Source organism: Salmo salar, chromosome 19 (assembly GCF_965601325.2).
Source record: "Salmo salar chromosome 19, fSalSal1, whole genome shotgun sequence".
Taxonomy (NCBI): domain Eukaryota; kingdom Metazoa; phylum Chordata; class Actinopteri; order Salmoniformes; family Salmonidae; genus Salmo; species Salmo salar.
In genome coordinates, this window is record NC_138309.1 from 59,664,538 (window position 1) to 59,681,751 (window position 17,214).

A 17,214-nucleotide genomic window follows, 5' to 3' on the forward strand; every position below is an offset into this window, starting at 1 on the left:
ACAACAAAGCACCCGGTGGTGAAAGGTCTAAAGAAAACAGAGTCGTGATGACGGTCAACTCAGGCACAGTGGCCGGTGGCGGGGGGCAAATATCACCTCATGAAACAGAGTCACCTTTGCACAACAACAAAATCAGCTGCTCCATAGAAAAGAAACAGTAGAGTGAATATGGCTTGGCGGTTGGCACACATAGTACAGAGCGGCTGCGGCAGCAGCACGACGCACTGAAACTTTTACGAGGAGAGGGCTGTGTGGGTGGGTACAGGGGAATGCATTTACATACCGGATCAATTGTGTGTAGGTGTGTCGGTGTGCGCACATGCTTCTGTGTCTGTGCAGAAGCCAGCACACACTATGCGTGAAAAGTCATGTCCCTATTACAATGCACATTAGGTATGTCATGGCAGCATCCCCCAGGACAGTGACAGAACATTACAGTACAGTAGACTGTACTGTAGCTGGCAGCGTTTAGCTAGGGAGGAAGGAAAGACACTGGACAAGGGGGAGGGCTAGGACTGAGCGGGCCCTCCCAGGGCTTTACAGTGCGACCATTTTACATGCATATGCGCCTTAAAATAGATGTGTGCGAACTTAAAAAGTCAAGTATACGCACATGTGCGAGTTGTGATTTATAGCAATAAAAATTGCTGTCGTAGGTATTTTCAAAGTATTTCTTCCGTTTTGTTTTATTGCTGGTAGCGAATCACAAAAACCATACAGCTATCCCGCCTCTTGGAGCAATGTGACATTTTTAGAAGCGCACAAGCATGGAAGCTGGCCGAATTTACCCGAAAGTCTACTAAAGTGTGACTTTGTCCTTGTTTTTCTTGGTATTTACATCGTTTTGCTCATACACTAGGTTTTCTTCAATGTTAGTTTGAGGTTCCTCAACTGCTAGTGAAGAGAGACGGAGAATTTCATCTCTCACAGACAGACGTGAATCCCACCGTTACAATGCCGCTTAAAGGGACAGCTGAACAATTTATGTCTCACCTAAGTCAGGGGTTCCGAAACTTTTTCACTCAGACCCCATTCCAGCATTGGGGAACATCTAACATCTATTTCTATGGGCACAAGCACTTTTCATGACAAAAAAAAACTGTTCACACCCCTCTTGTTGGCTGAGAGAACATTTTGCAGGTTTAAAGCTTATTTCCTGCAATTCCAAAAATGCGGTGCAGGGAAATGTTCAAGTTTTAAAGCTAATTTTATTGCAATTCTATACATTTTGCCATGTCTAATGTGTATTCATGTGATATTTGTGTGACTCGAACATTACTACAATGAACAAAAATATAAACGCAACATGTAAAGTGTTGGTCCCATGTTTAATTAGCTGAAATAAAAGATCCCAGAAATGATTCTCAAATGTTGTGCATACTTTTGTTTACATCCCTGTTATTGGGCATTTCTCCTTTGCCAAGATAATCCATCCACCTGACAGGTGTGGCATATCAAGAAGCTGATTAAACAACATGATCATTACACTGGTGCACCTTGTGCTGGGGACAATAAAAGGTCACTAAAATGCCACAGATGTCTGAAGTTTTAAGGGAGCGTGCAATTGGCATGCTGACTGCAGGACTGTCCACTAGAGCTGTTGCTGTTCATTTCTCTACCATAAGTTGCCTCCAACGTCGTTTTAGAGAATTTGGCAGTACGTCCAACTGGCCTCACAACCGCAGACCACGTGTATGGCATTGTGTGGGCGAGCGCTTTGCTGATGTCAAAGTTGAGAACAGAGTGTCCCATGATGGAGGTGGGGTTATGATTCCACAATTGGATTTTATCGATGGCAATTTGAATGCACAGAGATACCGTGACGAGATCCTGAGGCCCATTGTCGTGCCATTCATCCACCGCCATCACCTCATGTTTCAGCATGATAATGCACGACTCCATGTCGCAAGGATCTGTACACAATTCCTGGAAGCTGAACATTTTCCATTTCTTCCATGGCCTGCAGACTCACTAGACATGTCACCCTGAGACATGTTTGGGAGGCTCTGGATCGACGTGTACGACAGCGTGTTCCAGTTCCCAACAATATCCAGCAACTTCGCACAGCCATTGAAGAGTGGGACAACATTCCACAGGCTACAATCAACAGCCTGGTCAACTCTACGCGAAAGAGATACCAGATGCTGACTGGTTTTATGATCCACATTTTGTTACAGCCTTATTCTAAAATGGATTAAAAAAATATATCTATCTACACACAATACTCTATAATGACAAAGCGAAAACAGATTTTGGGAACCCACAGTTTGGGAACCACTGACCTAAGTGACTCACATTATAAATGATTGAGCACGGAACACTCTAAAAAAAAGTGCTACAGCCCTGCCTCCTCAGCGGTGTGTGTGTGTGTGTGTGTGTGTGTGTGTGTGTGTGTGTGTGTGTGTGTGTGTGTGTGTGTGTGCGCGCGTGCATGCTTGAACGGAGAGGTGACAGGAGGTGACTACACTTGTTGGCAGAAGAGGCAGAGAGGAACCGTGACATTTCTGGCTCCCATCAAAAAGGTCAAGCTTTAATTATCTCAAATGCCAGCGAGCATGCACCTGCAAAAATAGGCTCAGGGATGATCTGTCTGTGTGTCCGGTTGTGTCCGTGCCGAGGGTGGTGGCCCTCTCCTCTCCTAGCCTTGCCGTATTAGACACACACACACACACACACACACACACACACACACACACACACACACACACACACACACACACACACACACACACCCCACCACTCTGCGCTGCTGTCCGCCTAAAGCCATATGTCTATGAGCACACATACACCGCTGCACTGACAAATCTACGACCAACACATGCACGCACGCACACACACGGGCACACCGAGTAAGCCATCAGACTAAGCATCTTGCCACCTACTAGTCAGCATCACTGACATACAGCCATTCCTAGAATCACACCACTGTACTAAAAATCACAAAGCTATATTAAGAATCACGATTGACATCAGACTCCAATTGGTTTAGTGTGAACAGAACACACAACAGCAAGGCTTTGTTCCATTTATCAACCTTTACGTCTTTCTAATCAACGTTACTAGGGTATGTGAAGGTCTGGCAACAGCAGAGAAGCTGATTAAGGACTATTTCCTGTGGAAATGCACACAATACAATGTGCAAATTTGGCACAGCATTAAGAGTGTGGCGTTTAGAAGGAAGCACATTACATGAGTCATGTAAAAAAAGCACACACAGACTACCCCACATGCATATTAGTGTTGTCACGATACCAGTATCGTGATACCAGATTTTCCTTGGCAAAAAAACTCCCAAAAAACACGAAGCAGACTGAATTCTACGGTCCTTTAAAACCTACTTTGGTTAAATACGGTGTGCTATAGCTAAGAAAATAAACAAAATGTGACTCTGGGTGATAACACAATGCTGTTTTTTCCGACATGAGGACTGTTTTCCTCAAATTAAGTCAGTTTCATGTTTTGTTTACTTTGCTTCCTTACACCTTAGTATCGCGATACCGGTATCGTGACAACATTAATCCACATCCAGTTTAAAAACAGCCACACACACACACACACACACACACACACTCACTCACAGGCCCACCTCCAGTAAAAACATGCACAAGCACACACACACACGCTGTGTCCAAGTTTTTCCGGCATCAATTCTGCCTTTCTTTCTGAGAAAACATGCAGGGCTGGTCCCGCTGTTTACACAGCTGGTCGTATGGAAATGATTGCTTCATATGAAATATGAACAGAGCGGAGAGGTGGGGGGGCAGCCTCTTCTGCTTTACTTCTGTATCATGTCCCCCAACCTTTTGAATGTAGAATTATATTTTTGTTTGAATTAACTTTGGCCAGATGCCTTTTATGAAGTTGTTCCGCTGAAAATCCATTGCGCTACGTTTTTGCCCATTGAATAACATTCAAAAAGCCTACAAAAGTTCAAAAACGACATGGCTACTTCCTGGAAAACGAAGCACCAGTTGCATACCGTACAGCGCCAGTGTGAAGGTGAAGCTAAAGGCTAAATGTAGAGAGCGAGAGAATGCAGTGAAAAGGTGTGCATGAGGAAGAGAGGCAGCGGGGAGAGAAGGAGCGAGAGAGAGGCGTGAGAGAAGAGGGACAAGCAGAGACAGAAAGAGAGAAAGAGAGGGAGAGAAACACTGAGGTTGTGCTCCTGTGGTCTGCAGTTGTGGTCTTTGCTGTTCTTCCCCCACAGTCAGTCCGTCAGTCCCATCCTAGCTAACGTCTCTGTACTCAGTTCTACCCTCTACTACCCCATCACTGCCTCTCTGGCTAGGTCCCATAGTCTTCAAAAGCTTACCGACCTCGTCTCCTTTCCTTCACGACCACTAGCCTAACAAGATAAGACTGAAATGATTGTATTTATCTATCAGTGGTTACACAGTAGGGCCCTGAGTTTTTCTAGGTCAAGTCACATGGGAAGAAAGGAAAGGAAAGGAAAGAAAGGAAACGAGAAAAGGCAGCTTTGTCCAGAGTATTGGAACGGTGTCAGTCTCTGAATCTCCCTGGTTGCCATGTCTTCTTGAGAGGTCATTTCTCCCTGCTTGCCTTAAGAGTTGAGTCATCTGTGTAGAATTCAACAGCACACCATCAACTACTCAAATAATCCTGAATAGAAGGCCTATCTACATTTATAACATTTTATCAATCTTAAATTTCTGCATGACCGTCTGCCTCACAAGGTTGTGTACAGGGAGTGGAGTTACCCTTCTGGGAATTAGAGAGGCTAGTTGTAAGAGCAAGACCCTAATATACCATTCATTTAACACTTGTGTGTGTGTGTGTGTGTGTGTGTGTGTGTGTGTGTGTGTGTGTGTGTGTGTGTGTGTGTGTGTGTGTGTGTGTGTGTGCGTGTGTGTGTGTGTGAGAACGTTCATCTCCACACACAGAGCCAGCAGTCTTCCAGCTATCTATTACTTCCAGGAAGAGGACAACAGCTCTCCACAGTAGAGGGGCTTCCAGCCCCCGTCACACTGAGCAGGAAAAGCCCACTCCTAATCAGGTCCATATTGCTGAACACAACCACAGCCCCTTCAGCTAGACTCAACACTCCCCCACCCACTGACACACTCCCCCACACCCCCACCCACTGACACACACACATTCAAGACAAGCACACTCACACCTCGAAGAGACAGTTACATAATTTTTCAATCTCATGAGCAGTGACACAGCTGGCTGAAAAGGATGTCTTATTGTTCTCATTCAATCATCTCCTAATATTCAATAATGTCCTTATATCCGGAGCACGTCCCCACACGCTCACACACACACACACACACACACACACACACACACACACACACACACACACACACACACACACACACACACACACACACACACACACACACACACACACCACACACACACACACACACACACACACACACACACACACACACACGGCCTAACCCTGTGTAAGACATGCGTCTGGCTACATTATTTGATCTGCTTGAGCCTTTCTAAAAACAGGAAGAGGCCTCTGCTGTGCTTGGGTGCGTCATTGGATCTTTTGTCATTGGAGATTTTATGTTGAAACCTGGTTAAGTGTTTTGTATAACCTTGGAGTTATGTTGAAACACAGTGAAATATTTTGTATAACCTCAATTTTCTTGCAACAGAATTTAAAAAATATATATTGTGTGTGTGTGTGTGTGTGTGTGTGTGTGTGTGTGTGTGTGTGTGTGTGTGTGGTGTGTGTGTGTGCGCACACGCGCATGTGCACGCTGTCTACTTGTGTGTACTGACCCAAACCAGTGCGCCGCTAAACAGGGTGACAAGTGCTACCACATGGCTACCAGTCCGCTGTGTTTTAGCGTTGCTGTTGTTTTTATTGCCGGGCAAAAAAACACATCCAGCTTGCCAACCTAAATGTCACATGTATTACAGAGGGCCTATTTTAGAAGCTTGTTTACTGGGACGCTCGCATCTTGGAGCAGCTTCAGGTCCTGAGCAATTACAGTGAATTCAATTATTAGTGTGTATGTGTGTATGTATGTGTGTGTAAAAGGGGGGAGCAGGAAGGCAGACGAGTTGGAAGAACGTTGCACAAGGTGTTATTGGTCTGCGTGTCCCAACTAGGGCTGTTACAGTGACCATATTACCACAGTCAAATTCATATCCACACTCAAATTCCACATGACTGTTTAGTCACGGTAACTATGCATCTCCAAAATGGAGCTCTGATGCTGCTGAAGCTCTTTAGTAGCCAACCAAACTTGCTAACTGCCAGTCGCTAATGGCCTGGTACTCAGCTATCTATTGTCCCTCTAATCACTGACATTTACATTTTAGTAATTTAGCAGACACTCATCCAGAGCGACTTACAGTTAGTGCATTCAAGGGCCAAGAGAACAGAGGTGGCAGAATGGAGAGCTCGGGTTCGGGTGTAGGGTCGTACTCTACGGATGTTGTAGAGCATGAACCTGGGTGTCAGAAGGGGGAAGTTGAGTGTCATCCACATAGCAATGATAGGAGAGACTGTGGATATGACGGAGCATAGTGACTTGGTGTATAGAGAGAAGATGTTCCCTGTGGCTCAGTTGGTAGAGCATGGTGTTTGCAACGCCAGCATGGTGTGTGCGACGCCAGGGTTGTGGGTAAGATTCCCATGGGGGGCCGGTACAAAAAAAACTAAAAAAATGCATGAAATGAAATGTATGCATTCACTACTGTAAGTTGTTCTGGGTAAGAGCGTCTGCTAAATGACGTAAATGTAAATGTAAGAGGAGAGGGCATATAAGCGAGCCCTGGGGGACACCAGTAGTGAGAGTAGGTGTTGCAGACACAGATCCTTTCCACGTCACCTGGTAGGAGCAGCCTGCCAGGTAGGATGCAATCCAAAATTGTGCAGCGCCTGAGACGCCCAGCCCTGAGAGGGTGGAGAGGAGGATCTGATTGTTCACAGTGTTGAAGCAGCAGATAGATCTAGGAGAATGACAACAAAGGAGAGAGAGTCAGCTTTGGCAGTGTGGAGAGCCTCCATTACACAGAGAAGAGCAGTCTCGGTTGAGTGACCTGTCTTGAAGCCTGACATGTTTTGGGTCAAGAAGATCGTTCAGAGAGACAACGAGAGAGTTGATCAGAAAGAGCACTCTCAAGTGTTTTGGAAGGAAAAGAAAGAACGGCTACAAGTCTATAGTTTTTGACGTCAGATGAGTGTTTGTTTCTTGAGGAGGGGAGTGACTCGGGCAGTTTTGAAGTCAAATGGGACGCAGCCACCGGGAATGTTGCCACTGCGCTCCGCTGGTGCCAATAAGATAGGCTATACTGTTGTTCGCTCAATTAAGTTGAGAATTTTGATAACTAAAAGACGGATTAGTCTTTTCATTGTCTTCTCTTTACAGCAATAACCATTTGCTTTCCAAACTATGTTTTCCTGCGATTGTATTTTGAAAAATGGTGATATGCCTGGCTTGGCCTCTACTTTTCAGACAGTTGCAAGTCAATAATAATCTGCCCAAATTGGGCGCGCTGCCTTTCCTTCCGACTGTAGGCAATACGATTTAAAACAATCCACAACAGATTTTTTTAAAAGAAGCGAATGGCCAAATCATGCTTCAGTGAATTTTTTTGTTTGTTCTGTATAGACAGGAGTAGAATAATTAGGCTTTATAATTTTGGCAATTTAATTCAATTTACTTTAGGAAAACATTAGCTTCCACTAGCCTTATGAACGTGCTGCCTATGCTTGCATATTAAAAACATAACCGCACGTAACTGCTATTCGAGTGCAGGCTACGGATTACTTTTTTTTGTCCGCCATTCTCAATCAAAACTAATTGCACCCATAGGCTATATATAAAGACCAGATTAAATTAAGAATAGTCTGATGGGTGAGAATATTATCAAGTGCTTGTCAAATTATGAATGAGAGACTGATGAAGTGCGTGCAGCCAGCACAAGAAACAGAGAAGAGCTCATGCCTTTCATGCAACATCATTAGTCACATCATGCAGCCTTAGAATGTATTACAAATCATAACATATAGCCTTTATAACGTTTGTATCACATCTAAAGTTGTATAAATAACTCTAAATTAAGCAGGAGGACATGTTTCTTTGTTAACTGCTCAACACAGAATAGCCGCATGTGCACTCCCCCTCGGAAATTGTTTGGAGAAAATATCCTATCCATTTTATTCAGCTATGTACAATTATAGGCCTATTCTTCATACTATAAAATAATATAAAATGCCACATAATTCTAAGCAAATCTTGTCTGCTAAATGAACTAGTGTAGCCCACAGCCATTTGGCATAGCCCGATCAGGACCTAACATAAAGACAACTCAGAGTATGCTATTCTGTTCTTCTGAAATAGACTACATTCTCTTCATGTTTCTTTAGACCTGTCTAAAATAAAGAATGGATTTATTGTGAAGGTCTAGGCTATATTACATGGATTTATTAGACTTTTTAAAATGTAAATGTTCCAATAGTCTGCATCAGTAGGCTATGCATGGAAGCCAGGAGATGCTAAATGTGTTTATGTTAATTACGGTCAATTACCGTGAGACCGGCAGTTATTTGCATGACAATCACCGGCTGACCAAGTTTCATGAACGCCACAGCCCTAGTCCCATCATCTTCCCTATTGCCTTTCTGGACTATGGCTTAAGATTTGGGTGCCACAGGAACCTCCAGAATTTGAGGAAGGATTATTGTTATTACTTGAGGATAAGAAATGATAGGTGGCACCTAGAAGGCAAGATCTAATTTCCTTCCTTTTTGCAGCTCTGGCATCAGCCTCTCTTGTCGCTCCCTACTGTCATTGTAAGTAGCTGATCTGTAATGGACCGGAGCTAACTGTTGTACTGTATGACTCCCTATCCAGGGGTATTGGATTTATAAACTTCCATGGCATGTCGCCGGTGTGGTGGTAGGCCAGTGTGGTATGTCAGCCATGTCAGCATAGCCTGGAGCAGTGTGTCCGCCTCTGTGCGCCTCTGTGCGCCTCTGTGCGCCTCTGTGCGCCTCTGTGCGCGTGTAGAGTAGGACCAGGGGTTAGTGGGTCAGGGTTGAGGGCAGTAGATGGAGACTGCAGCTAGGCAATGCCATACCATGACCTTACTTTGTCAGTCACATTGTACACACTGTGCATAAGCTCACAGCCACACACTGATGCACTGTACAGAATAACCAACGACTGTTGTCACACACACACACAGCTGTATAAAGTACCGTACACACACACTTTTTTTTTAGGCTAATTGAGAATAGCAGCTGGATGCTTACACGCACACATCAAAACACACAATCCCACGCACACTACCAGATGGACACCCACTAAACACAATTACCTAATAGGCCCTTTTCCTCACAATGTTACCTAATAGGCCCTTTTCCTCTCAATGTTACCTAATAGGCCATTTTCCTCTCAATGTTACCTAATAGGCCATTTTCCTCTCAATGTTACCTAATAGGCCCTTTTCCTCTCAATGTTACCTAATAGGCCCTTTTCCTCTCAATGTTACCTAATAGGCCATTTTCCTCTCAATGTTACCTAATAGGCCATTTTCCTCTCAATGTTACCTAATAGGCCATTTTCCTCTCAATGTTACCTAATAGGCCATTTTCCTCTCAATGTTACCTAATAGGCCATTTTCCTCTCAATGTTACCTAATAGGCCCTTTTCCTCTCAATGTTACCTAATAGGCCATTTTCCTCTCAATGTTACCTAATAGGCCATTTTCCTCTCAATGTTACCTAATAGGGCTACAGCATGGTAGAGAGGTCAGCAATGGCAGCATGACCTAGACTAGAGGCTGGAAGGGTAAACCTATAATAGAGACATTTACTGTCACACAAGTTCCCTCTAGTGTGGCCCCAGCTAAGCGGCTCTAAAGCTTCTCCATACCTCATTCACATTGAAACACGTTCAAATGACCGCACTAAACCACGCTCTCCATCATGCTCTCCTGTACAGTATTTCATAGCCTCAAACATAGCCTAAAGTAACAACTGACCGAGAATTTAAAAAAATATGCACATTAAAGACCCATCCACTCAGTCTCATATCTGCATTCGCACAAATATGGAAGGAATAAATATGAAGAAAATTCCCCCTCGCGGTCGTAAATGTCCCATGCCAGGCTATCCATTAGCTGTGTTATGCTGTAGGCTCCCATTAAAGCTGGGAGCTAGCTGAGAATCTTCCAGTCATTTGTTCTGTTCCCTTACAGTGTCACCACACTGCTCAAAGTTCAGAGTGTGTGTGTGTGTGCTGTGGGGACCCTCTCTCTGGCTAGCTACGTATTTAGCCCCTGCAGCTAAGAAGTGAAAAGTCATTGATTGGAGTGTAGTGCTGCCTGAAATTGGCACACATTTCTAAGGACACACCTCAGATATCACCACCCCTCCCACCTCAGTGAATGCGAGCTCATATAAGACAGGTAAACTGCCAATCCTGGCGCAACCATTTGAAAAAATAGCCAAGTGCCAGTTAAAAATTGCCAACGAGCGTGCATTCGGCACTTGTTTAAAGCCAGCCAAAAATATAACCCTCCATGACTTTGAATTGAATTACTTTACTCTATAGAGTGCAAAGTTTATTAAACTAGCCTATAAAACAGCCCGGAAATGACATGCTGTTTCATTTGGGCTTCCTACGATGAAGTAGGCCTATTAAACATGGATCAAATGTATGAAGGACACCACAATACAACCTTTGTTTTGTAGCACTTGTTGTGAATAGATGACAACAGGGATCAAATGAATAGACATGAATATGCACGCCCGGGCACATATGTTTTCAGTCAGTTTTCAATGGCATATGGACGAGGCACACAGAGAGAGAGAGAGAGAGAGAGAGAGAGAGAGAGAGAGAGAGAGAGAGAGAGAGAGAGAGAGAGAGAGAGAGGAGAGAGAGAGAGAGAGAGAGAGAGAGAGAGAGAGAGAGAGAGAGAGAGAGAGAGAGAGAGAGAGAGAGAGAGAGAGAGAGACAAGAGAGAGAACAAGAGAGAGAGAGCGAGAGAGAGAGAACAAGAGAGAGAGCGAGGATAAACAATGGGGGGGGAGAACAGTAAAACAAAGATGCATTCCTAAAATAAAACCGTTTGGACGGCTCCCGGAGATGAAGAAAAAAGGTGCACAGCGTGAGGGTGATTAAATACAATACTGACCTCATTTCTATCTGCCACTGATAGGGATGAAGGGGGGTAAAAAAGATCAGAAAGCAACATTTGAGAAGGACCTGAAATCGGGGGAAGATGAAGTATTTTGCCATGATTAATGAGGATTGGTGTGGTGGGAGGCAAAGACAACAACATGGGTTTAGATGTCATGTCCTGAATAAAAGTGTGTGTGTGTGTCTCTCTCTCTCTCTCTCCCCCACTATGAGATCATGAGTCTTGCTACCTCACACGTCCCACAGTGTCCTTACACACACCGATGAAAGCTTTTAAAGGCTTCCCGTTTGAGCATGAGTGACCAGAACATTGTGTGCAATCGCTACTGCGGCGTTCCATTTCTTCCCCTTACTTTTTGGGGTTTGGGAGAGCTATGTTTAGCAACATACTGACAAAATCATCCCCATCCATGCATAATCATATTATGTTGGAGGCACTAAGAGCCGGCCGCAAGCTGGGGAAATGTAGCTTACGTCACCAGAGGAAGACGACAACACACAACTGCCATTTTCAGGGATTTTTAATATAAAAAGGACACAGAGCCAGAGAAGGATTGGCCAGAGGGGGAAGGGTGGAACTGCAGAGGGAGACGGAGAGAACCGCAGAGGGAGACGGAGAGAACCGCAGAGGGAGACGGAGAGAACCGCAGAGGGAGACGGAGAGAACCGCAGAGGGAGACGGAGAGAACCGCAGAGGGAGACGGAGAGAACCGCAGAGGGAGACGGAGAGAACCGCAGAGGGAGACGGAGAGAACCGCAGAGGGAGACGGAGAGAACTGCAGAGGGAGAAAGAGAAAGATGAACAGGGTAAACCCATTAGTAATTGCAAGTGGATTTTCTTTCTATGCCTCCATTCGGAGAGGATCACGATGGCCAAATGCAAATGATTCCACCCGGCAAACAATATTAGGTTTTGCACGGATCCCATTCATTTTGTTGTGGTGGTGGGGCTGGTTGCCTGCGTGGCTAGGGCGGTGGCGGTGATAGATGGAAGTCTGAACTTTAATCAGAATGGAGCCCGGAGCATTTTCAGGGAGGTAAACAGGTTAATCAGTCAACCACCCCACGTCATGTGACCATTTCTGACACCGGCGAGCGATTCATCTCTTTCCCATCAGCGCCTTCGCTGAGGCACCCCCCTCCTCCACCAGTCCCCCCCCCCCATGCCGCAGGTTGACGTTTGTCATGAATCTTGCTCTGGAGGCTGAACTGAGCGGTTTCCGCTAGATGGGCCAGCTGCAAAGTCAAAATTGGCTGTATCATAAAGATTTATGAAAACAAAAATGTGCTTTATGATCTTAATTTAAGGTTACAGTTAGGCATTAGGGTTAGCAGTGTGGTTAAGGTTAGGGTTAGGTTTAAAATCAGATTTTATGACTTTGTGGCTGTGCCAGCTTGTGACCACTCTGCAGAGCTGCCTCCAGTACATGAGTCATCCCAATAAATGCCAGCCTGCCCCAACGCCTCCGCCACTAGCCAACGCTGGTTAACAGATATCAACAGAACCACCCCCACCTCTCTCTGTGCGCAACCATTCACTAATATAATGTACAGCATGGGTGGGTGGGGGGGACAAAACACCATCCACTCCGTCACCGAAGCCAGTGAGGAACCCTCCATCCCTTCACCAGTGTCCAATATACTGTACATCCCTTGGACAATAAAGTTGTTCAATTCAAAGCAACAACGCTCCCCAGAACATCGTGCCACTCCACCAGAGCCTGACAGACATGTTGGACCTTTAACAACATAGCATCTATGACAGAACAGCCAGAACAGCTTTGCTCAGAGGGCCTTGGGAGGACGCTGAATTAGTGGTATGATCTTAGCCCAAAATGCATTTTAGTGCCATTTCAGAGGACTGAGCAAGCAGTGTGTGTGTGTGTGTGTGTGTGTGTGTGTGTGTGTGTGTGTGTGTTGTGAGCAGTGTTTTGGGAGCCAGCCGCAGACTTGCTGGAGTAATCAACGGCTCTACGGCGGCCAAGGTCAACTTCACAAGCGGTCGCCACTCATTTACGAGGCCGTGTCGACCGCTGTCCAGGCCCGGGCGAGCGGGACAACGGAGCACTAGGGTTGTTATTGTCACACTACTTACATGGTTGGCTGAAAAAAAACAAAAAAAAACAAACGTCACACCGCCCAACGCTGTTCATTGATTGGGTGAAGAGTAGGAAACTACTGTGGTGTGGCACGAACTGTACTGTTGGTTCATATTTGCTCAGGATGTTGCAGAAGGATATGGCTGTTGTGCAATATGTCTTGAGTTAGGAAATTGGCTTTATAGGGGGCCCTGGTCGAAGGGAGGGTGGAGGGGGAGAGTGGGCAGAGCTCTGGCGCCTTATGTGATGTCTTTGTTTTTCTCTGTACTCCAGAGTTCTTCGTTAGAAACGATAACTCCCCCCACACACACACACACACACACACACACACACACACACACACACACAGTATTACCTCCAACGCTTTTTTTCTTATCTGTGTGTGAGCCCACTATACTGTATATGTACTCCTAGCTAGTATAGGCTATATGTGCAGCCTTTTTCAGTCTCATTACACGGTTAAAACAATGATCGAAAAACGAGATCCTCCTTTTGATCTAATTAGCACTATGCGTGTCACACCACCACCTCAGAGAAAACGCTAACGGACTTCTTAGTCATAGATCTATGCATAACTCAACGTGTCAGTGGACAGGAGGGGAGGCAACCAACACCGCCGCTAAAAACATTTCTATTAGTCGTCCATGTGTGTGTGGTAGGAGGAGGGAGAAAGGACAGAAGTGCTGGGCCTGGGAGGCGCGCGTTCAAATCAAATGTTCAGTTGCATTGAGGGGCGGTAAAGATAATCTATTCTCTTGGGGGTTTCGCCCTCCGACGGGGGCTCTCACTCACTCCTCTATCCTCCTACACTGCCCTTTGCTTCTGCCTGTTTCTATCCATCTCGGTCCACTCGCTATTTCTCTCCCACTATTTTCTTCCTTCTCATTGTGATGATGGTCAGAGGAAGCCGTGGACCAGTCTGGACACACACACACTTCTCAGCATTCGTGGAAGTGCAAGGGAATCTAAATATGGGTGTCACAGCGATATTAGGTTCATTGTCTACTACAAATGGGTCTAAACCTGGAGTATGTCCAGCTTTCTCCTTGACACCAGCTGCAAATGCAAAGTGAATATAAGATGAGCATAGGTAGGTAGACATGATGATATAGTGGACAGCTTCAAATATGTATATCTCTGGTCTGGTGCATTTCAAGCAGGACTGTCAGTGCTGCAGGCCTGCTGAAAGTGATTCCAGAGAAGGAGGGAGGGAGGGACAGAAGGAGAGGGAGACAGCCATCTGTCAGTGGTTATGGATGAATCTGTCTTGACAACACCGGAGAAGCCCCCCCCCTGTACCCCCGTCCCCCGTCCCCCAACCCATCTGCACTAACCCCCCACATCTCCACACAGAGACCGAGAGAGACAGAGAGAGAGAGAGAGAGAGAGAGAGAGAGAGAGAGAGAGAGAGAGAGAGAGAGAGAGAGGAGAGAAAGAAAGGGCGGGACAGATGAAGAGAGAGGGAGAGATATACACTGTAGTCAGAAACAGCAGGGAGGCAGAGCGAAATAGAGAGACAGATCGATCTCAAACGAGAGAGAAATAAGATGGGGGAAAGGGAAGAAAGAAATAGAGATGGACAGCCAGAGACTGGGCGAGGATGCCTTTTCCCAGCCTCCATTTGCACAAAACTTTCATTACTACCAATTTAGGCTGGGAGCCATATCTGTGCTGCCATTAGGGCTGGCCCACATAAATCAGTCCAATCTTCCTCGCAGGCCCTTAAATTACACCTCCGAGTTGGTTATTAAAATGTGTCGCCTGTCTCACAACACCCAGCCGGCTGGAGATTGGACAGGAGCCCCAGACAAATCTGTTTCAGGGGAGAGAAAAAGAGGGAGGCCTCATCTACCAGCCAGCCCACACATAACAGGGGGAAGAAGAGAAAAATCTGCCGGCTCAGACGAGCAAATCAGAGTAGCGGGATAGGAGCCTATCATCTGGTTTGATTTATACACTCCTGTCGATCTGGCTCAGTCTGGCTCGCACCTCCCTCACCTCCTTCTCCTCACCCCCCTCCCTCACCTCTAGAGAGTACTTCTACCCCCCCCCCCCCCCCCCCCCATTCCCAATTCCATTACCACCAACACCCCCCACAGCCCCCGCCCCCATCACGTCAAAACGCAGCCTCAACGCCTCCCCTCGCAACACTCAATCAAACCCACGGCCAGATAAGACCCGTGATAAATGGCCTAATTGAAGGGAGCGCTGGGTAATGTTGCGTCGCTCTGGTTTGGAGGCGAGAGCCGAGGGTGATTAGCCTGTAGGATTTATTGTTATTGCTGTGTTATTAAAAAATACAGACGCGTCTGGGTGGGTTAACACTGGCAGACTAGAGCCCTGTAGACCGACGGACTGGCAAGCTCACACCTCAGGCCTTTTTCTTATGGATTTCATTGAAATCTTGTAGTCCTGACAACACGCAGTAATAGGCCTCCACTTCAAACACACACACGGGCAACGGGAGGACATTTCCACTTAAAATGTGTCCGACAAGAAACACAGTGATCTATAATTCATGGCCATGAAATTTCGCTTTTCCCCTTCTCCTACCCCCTTCCTGCTTTCAGCTAGGAGAAATTAAGCATAGTGTTTTTCTCGCATGGAGTAGGCTTCAACAACATCCAAGGGGCAGAGAGAAATCCCTGTGGACCAGGGGTTCGGCTGCAAATGGGATGATATCATTAGGTTTTCTGCACAAAATAGTCGGAAACGGTCTCAACCTTTCACATGTCAAAATGATCACGCCTCATCAACAGGATCCATGGAGCCCAGACTGCTTTGCTCACGACAAATGGCTATGTATCGGGATCTAATACAGTTCAGTTGAAGAGGAGATATGTCGACCTCAGGCGTATCCTCAGTCGTAGATGCATCTGATTATCTTAATGTTGGCCTGCCTGTAAATGATTGTTCTTGTGGTATAAGTTGATCTTAACGGGTCCGGACTTGTGGCACATGGGAAGATGATTCCACTTAAGGGGAAGCCAGAGGAAGGATGTACTGGTATATTGTGTAAAGCAAATCTCTTGGCGTTCAATGGTGGCAAACACAGCTCACGTTAAAGAGTTTTCGTACATCGACACAACATCCAAAAAGGACAAGGAAAATCAAAATCTACCTGCGTACCATTTTCCGGTACAAGCGGTGAGCATGTATTCTGTCCTCTCGCGTAACACGCAATCGGCAGGAAAAAGAAACAAACCACAGCTAAATATAAAAGCTTGCTTGTCCTCGCCACAGTGTTGACATTCAAACAAAGAACAGCCACATTTACAGGGGCCTGTACCTACGCCATGTTCCATCTGACCCTCCGTCACAGTGAGACTACAGCTTCCTCTTCAAATGAACACCCAACTGTGCATTTACAACACACTCCCAATGAACAAGTGAAAGCCCACCACCACAGAAACTATAGGGCGAGAGTAAGTGTACACACACACACACCACACACACACAAACACAGCAATCACGTCACACGCACAGCAATCCAAAACTAACCACAAGTATATACAACATTACCCATAAGGAGTAGCTTCCACTACCATTAGGGACACAGTACAGTGTTTGTGATAATGAGTGATACGGTAAGCTGGTGTTGACTCTCTCGTGTGTCTGTGTGTGTGTGTGTGTGTGTGTGTGTGTGCGCGCCTGCCTACCGGTGATCTCCTCTTCTCTGCTCTAATGACAGTGCTCAGACTGATGGAGTGGTCTACTCACCGGCCAACTGTGCTTCCGGGTGGATGGCAGGTGGCATCGATAGCTTGGGTACCCCTCTTCTGTGAGAGAGAGAGAGAGAGAGAGAGAGAGAGAAAAAACAAAGCAGAGAGAGAGAGAGAGAGAGAGAGACAGAGAGCAGGAGAGAGAGAGAGAGAGAGAGAGAGAGAGAGAGAGAGAGAGAGAGAGAGAGAGAGAGAGAGAGAGAGAGAGAGAGAGAGAGAGACAGAGACAGAGACAGAGACAGAGACAGAGAG

The 17,214-nt window shown here is 46.0% G+C and overlaps 1 protein-coding gene across 5 annotated transcripts in view; it reads right to left on the minus strand.

The window, feature by feature from the left end:
* Positions 1-17,214, minus strand: part of raraa (retinoic acid receptor, alpha a) — a 210,947-nt gene that overhangs the window by 147,167 nt on the left and 46,566 nt on the right. For 3 of the 5 annotated variants that reach the window (XM_082965848.1, XM_082965845.1, XM_082965846.1), the window contains exons 2-3: positions 16,961-17,019; positions 6,822-6,942 (exon numbers count right to left, since the gene is read on the minus strand). The gene's annotated coding sequence lies outside the window, so the exon portion shown is untranslated. The remainder of the gene's footprint in view (positions 1-6,821; positions 6,943-16,960; positions 17,020-17,214) is intronic. The other 2 variants (XM_014159000.2, XM_082965847.1) reach the window with 1 other exon arrangement.